This window comes from Juglans regia, chromosome 6 (assembly GCF_001411555.2).
Source record: "Juglans regia cultivar Chandler chromosome 6, Walnut 2.0, whole genome shotgun sequence".
In the NCBI taxonomy this organism is placed as follows: domain Eukaryota; kingdom Viridiplantae; phylum Streptophyta; class Magnoliopsida; order Fagales; family Juglandaceae; genus Juglans; species Juglans regia.
The window spans coordinates 35230557-35251193 of record NC_049906.1 but is presented as its reverse complement, the minus strand read 5'-3'; positions in this window follow the sequence as shown (position 1 = coordinate 35251193).

Here is a 20637-nt window from a genome sequence, read left to right as displayed (position 1 = left end):
ACTATAGAAATCCAAAAAGTAGCATAATAATAACGGAATCCAGTTTTTGAAGTAATAGGAGACGAACTCCAAACATCACTAGAAATTAATTCAACTGGGGTAGAGGCTCAATTACATGACTCAAGAAAATGAAGTTGTTTACTCTTAGAACTAAGAAATGCTGGACATGAAAAAGTGTGACAATCTGATAAGGTCAGAAGAGAAAATTGAGACAAGACATAACAAACAACTCTAAACGCTGGATATCCCACTCTTGAGTGCCATTGCGAAAGAGAAGTATGCTCCCCAACAAAGGCAACATGTGGACAATCTTTATTGGAGGTAGATAATGTATAAAGCCCATGCTTACTTTGCCCATACAACAGAGTCTTTTGGTGGCTTGGTCCTTCACAAAAAAAAGTGGGGATGAAATTCAAAATAGGTGTTAGTGTTGGCAGTAAATTTTTGAATAGAAAGTAAGTTTTTCTTAATGTAAGGCACATGAAGAACATTATGGAGAATGAAAGAAATATTATGTGTGGTTAGTCGGGTTGTGCCAAAGTGTTTTATTGGTAAACCAGTACCATTACCTATACAGATTTGCTAAGATCCATTGTACTCTTTGGAGTTCACATTCAAATTGGCCAAATCGGATGTAAGGTGATGAGATGCATCCGAGTCAGGGTGCCAAATTTATTTATTTATTTTTATTTTTTTTTTCTGATTGTTGCGATGGAGCTTTAAAATGGGCCTGCACATTGGAAGGAGAATCACTTTGATAGGATTCATCGAAGTGGTGATAGCACCGAATGGTAATGTGCCTTGTTCGACTGCACACCTGACAAACAAGTTTTGGACTAGAGGATGAGGGTGGTCCACAACCACACCTCCGGCCTCGAGAAGAACAGTTGGAACTAGAACTAGAGCTAGAGCCACGACCATCACGAGAACCACCAGTTCGGGCAATAATGTTAGCACCAGCAACCAAGCGAAGCTCATGAGTGAGCATATGACCATAAAGATCTTTCAATGAAATCAGATTAACTCTGGTGGTGACCGACATAACAATATTCAGGTCCAAGACCAGCTAACAAGAAGGAAACAAGTTCGAAATCATTTAAGGGCTCATCTACAATGGCTATAGTATCTACCAAATTGGTGAATTTATGAAAATAGTTTGAGATAAAGGTGTTTCCTTTCTTGAGGGTAGTGAGTTAGTAGTGTAAATTGATGGAGCATGGGCAAGAGAAGGAGATAAACATGCGTTCAAGGGTGCTCCTTACTTGCCTTGACATTGTGCATTTTGTAAGGTGTATGGGAACGATTTTCAATGCGGTGGAGTTTAGGGCATTGAGAATAAGTTGATCTTGTATAGTCCATGTGGTAAAGGCTTGATTGGGAATAGAGGGTTGGGCGGGTGTGGGTAGAAGAGGAGGAGGGCAGGGTGTGGTTCCGTCGACGTAGCTAAAGAGATCAAGACCCTTGAGGTAGGGGTGACCTGCGCCTTTCATAGAAGATAGTTGTCACGAGTAAGCTTTATGAAAGTGAAATAGGGGTTTGATAGAGGGAGGGAAGGTGTTTGATGATATGATTGGCCAAGAGAAGAGAGAGGATGAAAGATGTGATTTAGAGTATTGAGATGCTTGGTCCTCCATAGGAAAGAAAATGACGTGAGTCAATTGGCTCTTGATACCATATCAAGGTATGGATTTGATTGAATAATTTTAGCTCACTCAATTGTGGTGCATTGTCTATTATTAATAAGAATTATTTACAGTGTTTGACTAGGAGTCCTTATGATACATTTGATTTTGATTGAATTTTATCTTGTAGAGGTGTAGCATCGTGCTTGACAAGATCTTTGAGAGAACCCTTGACAAAAATAATATTTTTGATCTTGTCAACATATATAAAATGTATAATTCATAGGTGTTGTAACCTTGTTTACTTCTTAAAGCAAGTGCTATTTAGCTAGAATGGGATGATCGAGGACTTAAACCTCTACTATTTAGCTAGAATAGGATCAAGCTTTCTTCTATTATTGTTAGAGACTAAATTGACTGGGTCCAGCCCTTTGAAAACCTATAACTAATAATAAGAGAAGGGATAAGGCACGGAATAGATAAGTCAGAAGAAGTTGACTCAGATTCTTAAAAGGAAAGATATTCAAACTCCTAAAAGGAAAGAGGTTCACAAGGCAAGTTAGACTCAATCATTTTATGGAAATAGACCTCTATAAAAGAAGGGGACTTTCCACAGGCTCAAGATGACTTCTCTACGTCTAGACTAAATTCATCCATTGTATTGAGCGATATGTGAAGCTATGATAGATTGTAAAATATCAATCATGATGAATTTTACCCCCGAACAACCTATGGATGTAGGCTTTCATGCCAAACTATGTAAATTTTTGTGTCTTTATTTATTTATTTTTATTTTCTTATTTGCTATTTATTTCATGGATGAACGCGAGGAGCACCGTATCGAAGCCTGAATCACCATCGTGAGCTAGGGATAATTCTTTCCTCCATTCCGGTCTGTCATACAAATTTAGGCATTAACAATTGGCGGAGTCTGTGTGATCGATTTATTATCTACACTGAAAATGGGAGAATGATGATTCCTTGGCTCACAAGTTCTTCTCTAGAAAATATCAGATAAGTTCCTCTATCTTTCATTTATTATTTTATTTTGAAAGTACTGTTAGAACAGATCAGATATATATATATATATACATACATATGGAGGAACCCAGGAAAATGGGGGCATGCACTGTGAACGTGCACCAAGCACTGGGTATGTCCACGACGTATGCCATGCACAGGCATGTAAGGTGCATGGTCATGTGCACTAGCTTGCGAAAGACACGACACGGCCCCTCGCCATGCATGGCGGACTTGTTGCCCACCACCTCTATGAGTGGTGCGGCACAACCCCAGCCACTAGGTCGAGCACCAGAATAGTCGGTATCTCGCCGCCAAGAACCCAGGAGCATGCGGGAAACCACCCATCAGCTACCCAGGGACTTTCAAGACTGTCGGTCGCCACATCTGAGCTCGTTGGTGCTTTCTGTCACTTGAGAGGTGCTTCCTGCCAGGCAACATGGCTGGATCTGATGAAGGGAGGTATGGATCAGTACACGTTGTGGGCAGCACCACCCACCGAAAACTAGCTAGCATTTGCCACCACCACACGGCTCACCAGCGGCTTCTGTCACTAGCGTAGTGGCCCTCTTCCCCGTAACTACGCCTACAGCGTCACCCCACAAGTTGTCCTCAACCGCACCATGTACATTGCTGAAAGCCAGAAGCCAAGTGTGTGTGCTAGCATGACCGTCGCTAGCCACCACCTAAGAAGCTGGCTTCTTCTATCATCGGTGTGGTGGTTCCCGATCACAACGACATTCCTTGCTATTGTTCCTTGCTGCAGTAGCGCACTGTGCACGCTATACACCTTGCAAGCTCCTAGAGCACGTTACCGAGCACCTTGAGAGAACTAGCTCGACCACACCCAGTACTCGTCCACGCTATACACCTCCACTAATGTTCCTTGCCCTTATTACTTGTCCACCATATGTTCCTCGCCATTCCCTCGTCGCCAAGCACGATTCTCTACGAGCTCCTGTGAAGATCGTGAGCTGATGAGGTCAACGACAATCATCATCTAGCTCGTGGACTTTTTCTATCACCAGCGTGATGGTTTCTGACCACGATGAGGCCCCTCTCCAGCAACACGGACGCGTTAACCACTGGAGAAGCTCTTCGACAGCACCATGAAAACTTTGCACATCCTGGATGCTTCATCGCCACCCTCACCAACCTTGTACATCCTAGATGCTTCATCGTCCACAGAGACAACCTCAAGCAACCCACGGTGGTGACCAGTCAAGAGGAGGCGAGCAAAAACATACAGACAAACCACGCAACTGAATGTGGTGAGCAAATGTGGCAAGCAAACAACCTTGGTGAGAAAGAGTTCAGATGCAAGATTTATTATTTGATGGAGCATGGTGAGCAACAAACGGGAAGACAACCATTCCATGACAGGGAACTGATTTTGGCGAGCAAATATGGAGAGCAATCGACCTGGCGAGCAACCGATCGTGCATGAAAAAAAAGTGCAAAAAAATAATATTCAGGGGTGAACAAACCCCATTACGCAAAAATCACTTGGCAACAAACAACCTCAATCAAGGAATAGTTGGACGCAACAGCAGCCAAATGGCTTTGGTTTGTCTTTCTCAAACTTGTTATTTTATTTACACTAACAAATTTGATTTTTTAAAGATTTCAACAAAGCTCTTCGAGGTTCCACAAGAAACCTAGTGGTTGTAGGCCCCGAGAATATACTTCGTTGGGAATCACCTACGTGGCACGAGACACTGGTTTTCAAAGCCCTTCTCAAGCATTGCTTGCCATCTTAAATTGTTGTCATCAGAACAGACCGTTCAATAACGCGGGCATCCCATGTCCTCATTGTTGCCAAAGCATGGTTGCCAACGGACATCACCCATGTGTCACCAGCCTTCATCACACTCAAGCAAGATGGTCCATGTTTGCAAACCTTAAACTTGTAATTTGAATTATTTAATCTAACCTGCTTGTTTTTGTTGGTACGATCGAGCTCTAGCTCCCGCCACAGAGTACGATCGTGCTTTGTTTCCCACCACAAAGAGTTGCATGGTCGAGGCACCCTCCCGCTACACTCGTATCGCCAAAGTTACTTGGTCAAGACACCCTCCTGCTACACTCGCGCCGACAGAGTTATGCGGTTGTGGCACCCTCCCGCTACACTCGCATCGCCAAAGTTACGTGATCGAGGCATCCTTCCACTACACTCACATCACCAGAGTTAAGCGGTTGATGCAACCTCCCACTACACTCGCATCAACAGAGTTACGCGGTCGAGGCATCCTCCCGCTACACTCGCATCGACAGAGTTATGCTGTTGTGGCACCTTTCACTACACTCACATTGCCAGAGTGTAGCGGGAGGGTGGATAGTTATGTGGTCGTGAACCCTCCCGCTACACTCGCATCGCCAGAGTTACGCTGTTGAGGCATCCTCCCATTACACTCATATCGACAACAGTTACACGATTGAGGCACGCTCCCGCTACACTCGCATTGCCAGAGTTACGCTATCGAGACAGCCTCTTGCTACACTCGCATTGCCATAGTTATGCGGTCAAGGTAGCCTCCCGTTATACTCGCATCGCAAGAGTTAAGCAGTCGAGACACCCTTTCGCTACACTCGAATTGCCAGAGTTACGAAGTCAAGGCACCCTCTCGCTACACTCGCATCGCCAGAGTTACGCGGTCGAGGCAGCCTCTCGCTACATTCACATTTCCAGAGTTACGTAGTCGAGGCATCCTCTCGCTACACTTGAATCACCAGAGTTACGCAGTCCAGACATCCTCCTGCTACACTCACATCGCCAAGAGTTATGCAGTTGAGGCACCTTCCCGTTACACTCACAACTGAGTATCTCCACTTGATACAACTGCCGCTAACGGGTTCCCTTTGGGAACGAGCTTCTGAGCTCTACAATCGCCTCGCGTGGGTGTCCTTAAAGAACGAGTTGACAGGCTCAGCAATCGCCTAAGATGGATCCAGGGTGTCAATCGGCACCTTGACCACTTAAGTACTGATTACTACAAACAAACTCTTACATATACATCAAAACGGAAAAGCACCAACAGAAAATTGTTGCACGGGGCAAAATCCGCTTATGCCACCGAAAACCAAAAACGATCACCAAGCATTGAAATACCTGCACTTGCTAATGATAAACAACACATGTAATCACCAGTGCACTCAATTATCACATAAACGTTCTTACAAACAAACTATATAGAGGCCCTTACTACAAGTTTTGCGAGTTCTTCTTGAGGACCGCTCATGGAGATCGTCATTGCATTGCATAACAGTGACAAACTATGGACCAGTTCCCATAATTGCTTTTTCTGCAGTTTTTACAGGTTACCTCCATCATGGTTGACTTGAGGATTCGCAAGGCCTTCTTGATAAACAATTCGACCTCAAGAATCATGGGCATTTGTTAGGCCCTAAATTGACTGGGTCCAGCCCTTTGTAAACCTATTGCTAATAGTAAGGGAAGAGATAAATCCAAGAGATAAAGTAGGAAATAGATACGATAAGGAAGAGAAAGTTTACTCAGACTCCTAAAAGGAAATGGGTTCACAAGGCAAGTTGAACTCAATCACTCTAAGGAAATAAACCTCTATATAAGGAGGGGACTCTCCACAGGCTTGAGATGACTTCTCTATGCATAGACTAAATTCATCCACTGTATTGAGCGATATGTGAGGCTATAAAACATTTTAAAATCATCAATCATAGTTTATTTTCCCCTAAATAACCCGTGTACATAGGCTTTTCTACTGAACCACGTAAATCTCTATATTTTTCTATATTTATTTCTACTTGTTTATTTACTATTTATTTCATGGATGAAAGCGAAGATCACCGTATCGAAACCTGAATCACCATCGTGGTTTGAAGATAATTCTTTCATACGTTCTGATCTATTATACAAATTTAGTCATTAACAATTATATATGAAAAAAACCTATTTGTTTGGGAGAATGAATAATAAATTATGAACCGCACAATTTTATCAGGTTGAAAAATATAATTTATTTATGTACAAGTAAAAGATCTTAGGAGTGCAAAAATAAATAATATTACAAGCCAATGAGTCAACATCTTTGATCGTGACACATATTATTAATTTAATTATAAACTTGAAAGTGACTAATCTCCTATACTGGTTTACCATCAGTTTACTACTTACAAATAAAAAATACATTTTAAAATTATAAAATGATTTATAATACGGTTTTGTCATTCTTTTTTATTTTATTATTATTATATATTAATTATGTGGTAAACGAATTGTATATCAGTTGGCAGAGTATCGTTATCATATGAAATATTTTTTTCATCAGTTACTATTCCCTTCCTACACCCCACACCTTACGAGGACTTTTTTTCCTCTCTTTTTCCTATTAACCAAAAGAGATTTGCTATACATCAGCTACTATTCACCTCCACACTTCACACTTGATAACTTTTTTTTTTTCTTCATAGGGTGTGGATGTGGGGGTGAATAGTAGCTGATGAGAAGAATTATTCTAACAAAAATGAGAGAGAGGGGTCCGATGAGATGAGAGAGAGTTTGAGGAGAGAGAGCTTTATGAGAGAGAGGAGTCTAATGAGATGAGGGAGTGTGAAATGATGGGTGAAAATGATGAGAGAGAGAGAGAGAGGAGGTCTAATGAGGTGAAAAGACAAAATTGGAAAGAATTTAAAGAGAGAGAGAGAGTGAGAGGTCCACTAAGATGAGAGAGAGTTTGAGGATAGAGAGCTTGATGAGTGACGGGGGACCGATGAGATGAGAGAGAAATGATGGGTGAAAATGATGAGAGAGAGAAAGGGGTCTACTGAGGAGAAAAGAAAAAATTGAATAAGAATTTGAAGAGAGAAAGTGAGGGGTCCAATGAAATGAGAGAGAGTTTGAGGAGAGAGAGAGCTTGATGAGAGAGGGATTTGATGAAATTGAGGAGAGAGAGTGAAATGATGGATTGTTTTGTAGGAGGTGTGAGGTGTTTATAGTGGCTAATTTATAGAATTACTATATTCGTATATAATAGGGCGTTTAGATCCAAAACAAATGGGTTGTGCTTAACTTGATGATTTTTTCTAGTGAAGGCACGTCAATTAGCTTGATTTTGCAAAACGAAAGTGAGAATCCTTAGTTTACAAAAAGAATTTAGAAAAGTAAATCTACGAGATAGTGTGACTTGATTTAATATATCAGATTGTAATTTTTTATTATTATAAAGTAGATATAATGTTTCACATTGAACCATATCGGTTTGTAAGATCTTTTTGTAATTTTATGTACAAACTGGAACGGTAATTTTCTCGTTAGATATCAGGAAGGTACCATTTATTTATAAAAAGTTTAAGTTGACGTGAATTAGGGTTATATTTTATTATTTATTTTATATTTTTAGCACTTCACTTACATGTGAATCAGACTCTCCCTTAATGAGTGAGCTCAACACGTAGAATATTTAATTAGATTGGATGGGGTATAGAGTCAGGCTCAAACTCAGAACTTCTGCTCTAATACAATGTGAACTTATCATTCATTTCAAAAGTGTAAGATCATATAAAGAAGCATGTTCTATTATTTATTTTATATACTTTATAGTTTATAACAGTCATGCATGTAGGTGAATGATCCATCAAATAGTAACTACAACTTTAATCTAAGATAATGGATTAATGCTACACGTACTCTGGGTTGAAGTTTGGAGATGGATCGAGTTCTTCCTCAATCTGTTCAATTCAGCCATTAATGATTCATTTTAAATAAGATAAGAACTCAAGATTTTGTTTTTTAAAGCGTAAGTCTTGGAAAAACTCTAAACCCAAGTAGGAGTCGGGCTTGTCTGCAGACGACATCCTACATGGAGACAAATGCAAGTTTTGGAGTAAATAAAATAGTACGTTTAGAGTCTAGCTGAAATGGGGTTCAGCTTTGATGCAAAGCGGTGTGTTTTACATTTTCTCCTTGCTCGATCTCTCCCCCAGACACTCTCTCTGTGCTACAACATTCACCACCTAACCTTTCTTCTTCATTTCTCTCCCCTGCTCGATCTCTCTCCCACACACTCTGATAGATGCGACTCCATCCTTCGTTTCCAATCCCATTCTTTTATATTTTCTAAATTGGTTTCTCTCCCCTGGTGAAAATTCTAAAGATGATCACTAGTGTTCTCAACCTACCTTTTGCATGCAGCACCATCTTTCACAAATAATCAGTAATTACTTGATTAACTTCTCTAATCACTGATCACAAGTTAATTCCATGCATGAAATTATAATAAAATCATTAATTTTCATAGTATATGCTTAGAATTAAGGATAGTACCCTACCAATTTAGTCCTAATTAATTTTCATAATTTGTGCTTCAAGCAGACCCACAAACATATATAAGTCTGTAAATAATATGATCATTAATTTCCAAATTAATTATTTCATCCCCCATTCACTTATAATTTGCAGCTTGTGATGACACACTAATGCCATAAGATATATATCCATATAATTCCATTACAGTTTGACAAAAAATTTAACTTGACTATGAGAGAAAGATCACCCTAACAACTTTATCTCCGAGTATTTCCCAATAGCTAGAAGCATAATGATGTTGTAGGTGAAACCCTTAATCTCTCAGTATTATTTATAGACTTCTGGCAATCAAAAAATCGAGAGACTTTGTATCTCACTATAATTAGATATAGAGTTAATCTTATTTCTTTGGAGTTAATCTTATCCCATTATGACTCATCAATTAAATGATAACTATTGAGCTATTCTAAACCCATCGGGATATGGATGTGTAAGACATATAGTTTAAATAAAACTATTACATTCTCTCACTTGACTCAGACACCCATAAATATTATATTCCGTTCATGGGTTTATTATAGGAAATCAACCATACTGCGCAAATTCATTTCCAGAAAACTTTCATAGCTCAGAATACATTACATGAGTTCCGTAATATCAATGTCAAACTAGCTACCAATGTGAGTCATGTCGGTCCTCTGTTATATGACCAACAAATTCTCTTCCATATACCACAACACTAGTAACTTAATTCAACATGATCTTTAATTAAGACAATTAAGACTAATACTGTAATGCCTTGGGTTCCAATTCATGTCTATTGTAGACATTATCTTGTCATCATTCATATACACCATTTAATATATATATAAAGTGGAAAGACAACAAAACATAAACAACCATAATAGATATCTTTCAATATCTAGTAACAAAATACTCAGCATATCAATAATCTCTTTAACATGTTCACATAATGGGTATAAGCATATGACACATATTTTCAATATGTCATTTGAAGTATAATCATTAACACACTATTATTATGGACATATTTGTTTTTGTACTTTCTGCTTAACACTTAAGTATTTAATGAAAATTAAATACTTATCATTCGAAGAGGAATATTTTTAGGAATTCTTGCAATAATTTTTTAACGACTTGACAATAAGTCGACAATTCCAAGTCCCAAAATATATTTATTCAGTTAGATATCATACATTGTGACTTCAAAGCATACTACAAACTCAATCCTTATTACACATGAAGCAGTAAGAGATCTGCCTCATACTTTTCCATTAAATAACTCTACTAGATAGCGAAATACATAACCATAACTGTATTTTCCATCATTAGAGTAATCTTACAAAATATGGTCTGAATTTTCAGTTACTTTAGGAGTACCAGTTCTTCTTAAGGCAACAATATAGTTTTCAATTTCTTGCAAATAACCTTACATTATTTTCACAGCTTTTGGGTCAAATATCTTTAGGTTAATTTGACAACAACCAATAATGCCAATCGAAAAATTGATATTCAACTTTATACAAGTTTGTGCAATCATCATATTTATTATAACAATCATATATAGAATTTCCTTAAAAACATAATCAATTCAAGGACAATGCAAAATATTGAGTAAGTCACATTTATTTTTAAAGCATCTATTGAGTAACAATTGTTCATGTAAAATCTTCCAAAATTCTATGCAACTGTACTGAGACAATCTTAACAGTCATAGTCTTGGTATTAAAATTTAATCTCAATTACGAATGATGTCTAATTCATAAATTTCATTCAAAATTATTTAGAGACACAACTTTAATGTCATACTACAAACCACGGTTCATACTGGTCAAAAAGTCATATACATGCATAACCATAAATATAAATCTACTCCCACTGATCTTAGGGTATATACATTAACAATAAATATTTTTCTTAAATCTAAAAACACTATTGGTATTATCAAATTTCAGATACCAATTTTTTTTAAAAATCTATTACCCTTTTTTAAGTAATCATTTTATTTGTTTCTTGTAGATTTCAGACTTTCACTCTATAATTATCTTCACATCTATTTGATGTAACTCTATACTATAATGAACAACTAATGCCATAGTGATCTTTAATGAGTTCTTTCGGGTTTATTAGAAATCTCTTTCAAATCAATGCTCATTTCTGAGTGAAATCCTTAATTATAAGTTTGATTTTATATTGTTCAACATTGCCTTTAAAGTCAAGGTTCTGTCTCCAAGACCTATTTACATTCGACTTTTTATACATTTTAGACAATTTAGACGAAATTATAGACTTTACATTGATTTATGAATTTCAATCACTTTTTTTTATGTATCGGTATTTTATAAAATCACTTATTTCTATAATTTGTGAAAACATATGTAAGCCTTCATTTATTTCTATGTCAAATTCAAATTTTGAAAATACACCACACAACCTAACCAAAAATCAAATCAAAAAGATCATATGAGGTTACCTGTTCTGATGCCTCCATGACCAATTCTTCTGCAATGTTTCTTTTATGAGGTAGATGATCATTTGTTTGTTGTTTCATGTTATCATTAAGATAATCATAAAATGAACTATAAGTATTTTTGAAGTGCAAGAATGCACTTCACAACAATTGTATCTCTAGTTTCTATACTCTAACTGATTTTGCCAACCATAAAGATTTTGACATTTCAATTTCATCAAAATTCAAAATATTAATAGAGACAAGACAACCTAAATCATTTGGATCTCTCTGAGTAATCAATAATGTACCCATTAACTATTATACGATCTAATTTTCTTTCATTTGGATTGTAAAGTCTTACTTTAGATTGACTATTCATACATGTATATGATTTAAATCAAGTATCCTTTCACTCTACAACTCAAAATAAGTCTTTGAGACTACTTACTAGGAACACAATTTAAGATATATACCATTGTCTTTAATAATTTTACTATACATCTTTTCAAGAAGTTAACAAAATAAGTCAGAGTTATGACCTGACTCATAATACTTTTTTTGGCACTCACTACGCACTTCAATCCAATTCAAAGATTTTCATTTTTCTACCTACCAGCATTTCCTCCCACGTGAAGTTCTTCAAGAATTACTAATGGTTTGAGACTTTTCATGTAGCAGATAGATACATCCATACCATGAAAATTATCTATGAAAGTAATGAAATACTTATATCTATCAAACATTATAGAGAAAATGTTTACATGCGTTTATATGCATTATCTCAAGAAACTCTCTATTCCTTATATCATATTTTCTTGCTATGTTTGATTTTTTTTCCTTTATACAAATCAACACACATCCTGAGATTATAAAATCTAAATGCGAAAAATATTTTATTTACTAACCTCTATAACTTTTCTTGAAAATATTTTTCAAACTTTTATGTCACAAATTATGTTTCAAATTCTATGTCACAAATTGTAAAAAAAATTTCATAAATCATTTTTCATTTGGTTGAATTCAAGCCTCATGAGGGAAAAGGAAAAACTTTTAACAAAATCACTATTATGAAGGCATGAAAAATAAAGATTTTATTGGAATGAAAAATATAACAAACATAAATTGCATTTTGAAACAATTTAAAAATTTGAATATTTGAGCTCGAGTTCAACCACTAAAATAAGTATAAACATCTATAGAGTTTGATTTGAAACTTATACAGACAAAATAAATATGAACATTTGCACTAAGTTTAATCTAAAAAGAATGTATAAGATCATATTCAAAACTTACACTGAAAAAGAGTTACCCTTCCCTTCGAATCATGTCTTATGCTTAGGGCACCTAAATCTTTCTGTATCATTGTTTCTTTCAAAATTTAATTGATACAATTCTTACATTTTCATGACCATCATTTCCTTTCTTGCCCAAAAGATACAATTTTTTTTCAATACAAATTAACAAAATCAATCTAACAACCATGCTACCAACTAGTTCATAACTCATTACTTTAACGAAATAATAATGCATCTGGAGTAAACCATTATATACAAAATAAGAAGATTTCATCATTTCCATTTCTAGTGTTCAAAGTTTGATATGTAATAATTAATTTCATCTTCTTAAACATTATGCATTTCTGTCCATTACCAATATTCTCAATAATTATTGATTTTAGACTTAAAATAAGTAAAAGAGGGTCTAGAACTATAGTCATTCCCAAGCGAGACCTTGGTGAAAATCTTGCATGCTCATATTTCTCTAACCTAGAGTTTATTATGTACAGAAAACCTTGTAAATATATTTGTATACTTACTGCAAGAAAAACATTTTAATTACATTGATGCTTTGAGTTCGACACTCATAAACAATAACAAAATTTAAACCATTATGGATTAAAAAATAGTGTCATCGAGATCCCTCATTTGGAGGTGAATCCCAACACATAAAATATTTTCTCCAATTTTAAATTCTGTAGATGAACTAGTTATATCATCAGAATTCTCATTTGAGAGTAAACTCTAACATACAAAGTGTTCCCTCCAAGCTTAAATTATGTGGATGGACTAGTTGTATCACCAGAATTCTCATCTGAGAGTAAACTCTGGCTACACATTGTTCACTCTAGCTTTACTTTAATGAATGAACTAGCAGTGTCATCAAAATCCTCATTTGAGAGTAGATCTTGATACACAAAGTGTTCTTATCCATATTAAATTATGTAGAAGAACTGGTTGTATCATCTGAATTATATTTTGAGAGAAAATTCTGACATACAAATTGTTTTGTCCACTTTATTTTGATGGATGAACTAGTAGTGTCATCATCATTTGCCCCATATTAGATAAACAATTATATATGGCATAATAACAATAATTTAAATAAGAGCCAAAAATAAATAATTCATACATGTATTTAATAATAATAACATGCACATAAAAAAAAAAAAATTAATACATGTATTTAACAATAATAACATACACAGGATATTTAATAAAATCTAATACATGCATGTAACAATATAAACATGCATATAAATATGATAAAATTTAATTAATTTAATTTAATTTTTTTAAATTGTTGTTCTTTAGTTTGGCATTTCACCCGTTTGGCTCTTACTTCATCACGGCCCGGCCCAGTAGCCTAAACTTATATGCTATAGAAATAAACCCTAGTTTGCTTCTTCAACCTCCAACAACCACCACCACCCCCTTCCTCTTCAAGCCTTAATTTGCTGCGGCTATTGGTGTCGCTGGCGAGGAGAGGACAACAAGGTGTCTCTGTCTTCCTCCTTCTGCCGATCTCCAGACCACTTTCCATTTTTCTTTCTTTTTTCTTTCTTTCTTTTTTTCCTTCTGCCGCCGTTACGTACAGCGATGCCGGTGAGGAGTTCAACAACTCCTCCCAGCCAATGTTTTGAATTTTGTACCGCACAAGCTGGTATGACCGAAATATACCGTTCCTGTGGTGTAGCTGGTACAGGGAAGCCTGCTATTTTTTACTTATCAAAATTTCGGCCGTTTCGGCCCGTACTGGCTTCGGCCTTTACTTTTTTCTTCTTTTTTTTTTATTTTCATTTTTTGACTCCCCAATTCATACAAGACTATTTATAATTTATAAATATTTATATTTATATATAATTTATTCATATATAGACTATTATTTTAGAATATGATTTTTTTATATATTTATATATATAATTTATTCATATATAGACTATTTTAAAATGGTATTGATACCGAAATATCTCGTTTCAATGCCTTGACTGAAACAGTCACCGATACGGTATTCAAAACATTGCTCCCAGCGCCGACCTTCCCCTCACCTGATGGGAACCTTAAACAGGTAGGGGCAGCGCCCATTCGGGACTTCACAACCCCTCTACGCCACCCCTAAAGGCCGCCTCCTTTACCGGCCACCACCCACAATGCTATGCCCTCACCCAACATCTACATAATATAAGGGCTACACAGCGGTTCACTGTGTTACAAGGCTCTGAGGAAGGATATAGCTTGCCTATTACAGATTACTATACAAGTCGGATTCTAGCACTCACAGTGCTTTGCGACTTCACATGGTTCCTCAACACGCAACAGTGTAAACAATATACAACACAGTAGAGAAATAGAGAAAAATATAACACCCAATCAAAGGCAGATGCAAAATACATTAAAGGGAGAAATATGTACACTTTAAACCGAAGTATATTAATGAATATCAGTGTATCACTACATGAACCATGCATAAAAATATCATCGTAAATTTATTTGTCTGATCAAAGAAAGACAGTGTTTTTAGTCTTTCGCAACATGATAAAATCACAGATAGTACACAAAAGCACATGTAAAACCAAATAGTCATTTTACTCACTATATATTTTATCGAGATCATAAAAACTCTATAACCTAAAGCTCTGATACCACATGTTTAATATTTTAGCATGAACATTAATAATTAGAACTTCAATTTTTTATAATCCACGATAACAAAATAATAATAGTTAGAAAACATACATCTCTCCATTACAGTTTGATAAAGAATTTGACTTGACTATGAAAGAATGATCACCCTAACAACTTTACCTCCGAGTGTCTTCCGATGGCTAGAGACACAATGATATTGTAGGTGAGAACCCTTAACTCTTCAGTACTATTTATAAACTTCTGGCTATCAGGAAATTTATAGACTTTCTGTATCACCGTGATTAAATATAGAGTTAATCATATCTTATTGGAGTTAATCTTATTTCATTGTGACTTATCAATTAAATAATAACTATTAAATTATTCTAAATGCATAAAGATATGTGTGTGCGCAATACACATTTTAAATAAAACTCTTACGTCGTGATGTTAATTTATTTGTTCTCCTCCACTACTCGATCGGAACTAGACAGATCATGATCATCATGTGATGAATTCGGTGAAGGTGGGAAAAAAGTCAAGAACCAGCTGCTAGTTAGCTAGCTAGCTAGCTAGCTGATGAGGATAGTCAACAAATTCCAAGAATATTCATGTGAGTCGAAACAAAGCATGCATGCATTAATGTTAAACCATGCAGTACTAGTACTGTACTACTTAATTTAGCGTGTTAGATGAGATGCTCTTAGAATCTTGGTTTAGCCGTATATATATAATTTCCTTGTGCGTACGTAATTAGATTGACACTAATCCCAGTATCCCAGGTATTTTTCTTTTTTGGCGTACTCACTAGCTCGTAGGGATATCCGCCAAACAAGAGATCAGGGGCTAGAGTTTTTTGTTGGAGAAAAGATCGGGCTGCGGTTTCGTCCGCTAAAAAGCGCGCAGGTTAGATGATGTCCAACCCGCATCTAATTTCAACCCAACTTTATCGGAACTGGTCGGATCGATTTTAGCGGGTGGGTCAGGCCCATTGTATTTTTGCACAGGCCTAGGATTAGCAAGCATGATTAAAATTAAAATTATATATTAATGATTTAAGCTTGTGATCATGCTCAAAAAAATGTGCTCGTGCAATTGTCGATCCTCTAAATTATATATGTATCTATCTTCAAGTGCACGCAAGATCAATGTTTTGAATACCGTACCGAACGTCATACCGGTCAAGGCACTGAAATGAAATATTTCGATACTGGTACCGTTTCAGGATAGCGTTTCGGGATAATGTTTCGGGATAGTCAATATATAAATAAATTATATATATAAATATATATAAAAATTATATTCCAAAATAATAGTCTATATATAAATAAATTATATATAAATACATATATATAAAAATTATAAATAGTTTAGTCTGAATTAGGGGTTAAAAAATAAGTTTGTAGTTTAAGAAAATGAAAAAAAAAAACACAGGCCGAAATATCGGCCGGTACCGATCGAAATATAGGCAGGTATAGGCCGAAATTTAGTCCGGTATGGCCGGTATTGACCGATACAGCCGGTATTTTAGCCGGTACGGAACATATATAGTACCTGTAACGGCCGGATGGCCGAAACGAAAAATTTCAACCGTACCAACTGGTATAGTACGAAATTTAAAACATTGCGCAAGACACGACCAACTCAAAAAAAAAAACACAGGCCGAAATATCGGCCGGTACCGATCGAAATATAGGCAGGTATAGGCCGAAATTTAGTCCGGTATGGCCGGTATTGACCGATACAGCCGGTATTTTAGCCGGTACGGAACATATATAGTACCTGTAACGGCCGGATGGCCGAAACGAAAAATTTCAACCGTACCAACTGGTATAGTACGAAATTTAAAACATTGCGCAAGACACGACCAACTCAAATTGACTTATTGGCTACACCAGTTTTTGTTTTGTTTCTTTTTTCCTAATTAACTACCTCATGTTGACTACCCAATAATATTAAGACAACTCCTCGTGACACTTTAATATTATAAAAGAGGAATTCAAGTACAGTCTAATCAACCGATTATTAGCAACCACAAGTACTACCAATATTCTCATTCAATCGAGATTATTAATTTAGAAGTCCTCCTATCTATAGCTAGCTGTTAAGAAAAATAATAAATATCATGTAGTGTTAGAAGTTTCACCCCAAAGTCCTAACATTCAATAGATCATATGATGATATCAGTGCTCGTCCATTAATTCTAGCTCAAGCATATATGTATAATCACTATAAAAAAAAATGAGCCTTTGTAACTAGTTATTTGCAGTGAAAATATATTCATTTTGACAAGAAAAAGTTATTTTTATAGAAAATAACTAGCAGCAAATTAAGGATTTTCTTGTAGTGATTTTCCAACTCGATTGATCGTTTTTTTCAAAGCAAGCATATAATTGGTAATTGTGTGCAAGCAATATTTATAGGAGCTAGCTGATCAAAAGCTAGAGGGCATTAGTTCATGTAATTGCTTGGTGAAGTATAATCCTCATAAACTATGACTCTCTCTCTCTCTCTCTCTCTCTCTCTCTCTCTCTCTCTCTCTCTATATATATATATATATATATAATATATATAAATATGATCTTTCACCATCTAACATACTTGAAGTAGCAACGCTAAATCCAAATTGTAAACTGTTGTACTTATGAAAAGATTTTGTCAAGGGGCTGGAGTGGTTAACGTTACTAATATCGGTCCGCAATTGTCGGCGGCCTATATATTTTCTTTCATCTTAACGGTATATACACTACAAAAAATTTGATTTTTAGAGATGAAATCTTTTAGGAAAGAATTAAATTTCGTCCCAAAACAAGAATATAGTTCTAATTTATGCATGCGTTTGAACAAATAAATATCTATTTAAACTAGAACTTTTGAGACGAAATATAACGTCTCAAAAAATAAAACCATTCGAACGCATCTCAAAATAAATGCATCTGCAAAGTGGCAATTGTTTGTAGTTGAAATGCGTACGTATTTCTATAGCTTCGATTTTAAGAATGTGAAGTGCAAAACTCATGATTACAATTTGAGGATGTAAATTAGAATTCTTTAATATATTTCACTTAAAACACTTAACATAAATAATAACTAATTAAGACCAGCTTGCTGCATGTTGCTGGAACTATATAATATATATATATATATATATATAATTAGTCAAATTAAAACTATAATGGAATGAATAGAACTGATCATATTCAAATTAGTAGGTCGATCACATGAAGCGTCTAGCTACAGCTAAGCAACTCCTGTATACAGCCTCCTTCTATACATACATGATGATCCGTGAGCCCAAAATTAATGTTAATTAATTAGACAGTACATATATATATATATTAGTCAAGGATGCTGCATGCCAGTACGTACTCAAATAAAAATCTTCCGTCTCTGCACCAATGGCAATGAATCTCTGGCATGCTGCACATGCAACGTTGATCATAAGTACTATTAATTAGAGATATATTAATGTTTTTTGTAATTTCCGTGAAGAACTTACATATATATATATATATATATATATATATATATATACTAGCAGTAGGTAACGTCCGAGCGACGTTTGTCCCTTTTTTTTTTAATTTTTTTTTTATCTAGTGATTGAAGAAGTGTTTTTTTAATAATTTTGTGAATTTTTTACTTTTTTTAAAAATATTTATGATGATTAAAAAAATACATGACAAAAGGAAAATAAAAATAAAAAAGTGAAATACACATTCAAGACATATTTTTAGGTTACTTCTTCATTAGTTGTAGCAGTTCTTTTTAGTTAATTAAGAATATTATCATATTTAAATTATGTTAAAACTCTAATTATTTATATTGTTATTCTTTTTTAAAAATATTTAACAAAATTTCATCATTTATTTAATATTCAGTAAAACTTTATCTTTTATTTAATGATGAGAAATTAGTATTTTATAAATTGAAGTTAATTTTAAGTGTATGATATAATTTTTAAAATTTAATTATCTATTTTATGTTAGTTTAAATCAATATTTAAACTTCTATCGTTTGATTAAATCTGAAAATTAAAGATGAAGGGTTGGAATTTAAAACTCAAAAACTAATATTTTTTCCTACTGTTCATAATTACTGTTTATAAACAGTAGCAAACGGTAAAAAACCATGTGAAAAAAAAAAATTTTGTTACTATTCATTTCATACTGTTCATCTATGAACAATATTTAATATTTACTGTTCATAATTACTGTTTATAAACAGTAGCAAACGGCAAAAAAAAATCATGCGAAAAAAAAACTTTTGTTACTATTCATTACTGTTCATCTATGAACAGTAAATTTATAGCCGCTTTTAAGTATAGGCCGTGATATAGGCCGGCTCATTTAGAATATCTTAGAATTATGTAAATAGTACGTAGTGAAATAGTTTGTGAATATATAATATAGTAGTGAAATGGTTAGAGTTAAAATGTTTTATTGAATTTTAAAAAATGATAGAGAAAAAATTGAATAAAAATATTATAAAATTACAAAAATTTTTAATATAGTTTTTGTTTTAAAATTTAAAAAAGCTACATTGCTCTTTGTGTTATGTTTGGAAGTTTGACAAGTTATATTAGATTTTGTATTTAGATAATAATTAGGTAATAATGATTAAATGAAAAAATTGAACTAAATTTGAAATTGAAAAATATTTTTTATTTAATTGATATTTGAAAAAAAAAAATTAAGAGAAGTTTTAAAATAAATGTCATCTAACTTGCCAAACAATCTTTAAGATTAACAGCTGCTAAAAACAGAATATATATCTCAAGTAAAATTCCAAGAGTATTGTCTCCGGCCTCTTTCAGCAGGCCGGTTGGCCAATTTATATATGTTTGGGGCATGGGATGAGAAACAAAATTCTAATCTCATTATTATAATTTTTTTAAATTCTTATGTAAAATATAATAAACAATTCAAATATTTTTTTAAATACTAATTCAATTTTTTTAAAATTTTAAAATAATAATAATATTTTAAAATAATATTTAATTTTAAACTTTCATTTAAAATAAAAAATTCTCATCTTACTCTCCAAACTTAACATCTGCACAAACAGAGATAGATAGTTCTACTCTGAATACATTTTAAGGTACTCAAAGAAGAATACCACTCTGCCAGTACTTTTTGTTGAACATTTTCACTCTCCAATTCTCTCAAGAAAATTATCATCAACTCATTCTTGTATTACCAGATTAGCTATTTTGGCAGCAAATTGACAAATTAGTCAACTTATTTTTTCATTTAATTGATTGAAATTATAAATAATATTTGGCTGCAATCTGTTTCAGAAATAGTAAAAATAATTATATCAAATGCATTTTCTATTTTG